Genomic DNA, 1,564 nt, shown 5'->3' with positions numbered 1-1,564 from the left:
CTCTGACTTTGTTTGTGCCACTCAGGGTCTGCTGTGTTGTGTGCTGACAAGTAATTAGTGGGGAAACAAGTCAGAGATGAGGACAGTAAGAACAGTTACAATTTCTGACATGTCACCTGTGAGACTGAGGAATGCACCCTAACGATGAATTATGCTGAGTGGATGCAGGACACTTTTTCTGCTGAACACACTGCTGCCTTCCAAGGTTGGCAAAGTCCATTTGTCAGTGATAATGGGGGATTAAACATTCTGCAGGCACAAACAGCATGAGCCGGAGAGCTTTCTAGTATTGTTTGTGGAAAGCTACTGTATAGTAAAAATTAGAATTTAAATCATCCGATCTATCTAGTTTGTGGGGAATTATCCTGTAAATTTGAATATGCCAGTTTTCCATACAAAGTCCAGTTCTGCCATTAGCAATTTCATCCTCCCTCAATGGTTTTTTGTTTGTGATAAATGTGGTTTTAAAACAACAAAAAAACACCATGTAGATTCCCCAAAAGGAGCCAGAAATTTCTGAATATTAAGTCAAGCTGTAATATTTAAATATCAGGATTGAGATTTTTCAAAGCTGACTCTGGGATTTAGACACAACTACCATTAACTTCAATGAGAATTGGCTGTTCAGATTCCATAGGTGGCTTTGAAAATATCAAGCCAGAGCTCCTGTAAATTGCAGAGGGAAAGGTATGACCTTTGGTAGAGAAGGGACCGTTGTAGTTCTGTGTTATAACTTGTTTCAACACTTCTGAGCCACCCATTACAGTATCTTGCTGCTGAACGACTAGTTAGTTTACAGAAGAAGAAACTCCCTCAGTAAGATACTGCTCTTTTGTCTTGGGCATTTTACTAGTGCTATTATATTCAATAACCGTGAGCACTTTAAAGAACAAATATTTAATTACCAGCAGTTCAGCATTCATGAACAACCTGACAATAACAAATCAGTACCACTATATGATAGAGGAAAACTAATTCATTAAGGAAAGAGTCATTAGTTTCACACTTTCAAGGAGCAGTTCTAAACGAGGAATTTTTTTTATAAGAAGACTACCTTGACCTGACCTGTTTCAACAGACTGACACCACTGATTTTGTTGTTTTTTCAAACATTACAGATAGGCCCAAGGAGTCAAAATCAATCCTAGCATAACTCCATTAACTTCACCGGAATTACACCGGGAACAATTTGATCCACGGTTAAGCAATAAGCTGAATGTGGTTATATGGATCTGTAGTAGTGGACACTGCATCATTTGCACAACTATCAGAGAGCTCCCATTCTACAGAAGAGGGGATTTACTTCCTTTCTGTTTGTACAAGAAGAAAAAACTGCCCCGTTCTCTTCAAATGTTGTTCCCTTGTTTAAAGCCTTTAGGATCTACATAGGAAAATTGAAATTGCAGGTTACTGACATACCAACACAAAACATAATCAACTGAGTGAGTTAAAAATAATGAATAGTATCCTGTGAAATGTTTGCATTTGTGGAGACATATTGGTGCTCATGGGCCTGACTTAGCTTCCACTGAAATCAATAGGTGTCTGGCTATTGACTTCAGAGG

This window comes from Chrysemys picta, chromosome 7 (assembly GCF_011386835.1).
Source record: "Chrysemys picta bellii isolate R12L10 chromosome 7, ASM1138683v2, whole genome shotgun sequence".
Taxonomy (NCBI): domain Eukaryota; kingdom Metazoa; phylum Chordata; order Testudines; family Emydidae; genus Chrysemys; species Chrysemys picta.
Note: the sequence above shows the minus strand (reverse complement) of the source record.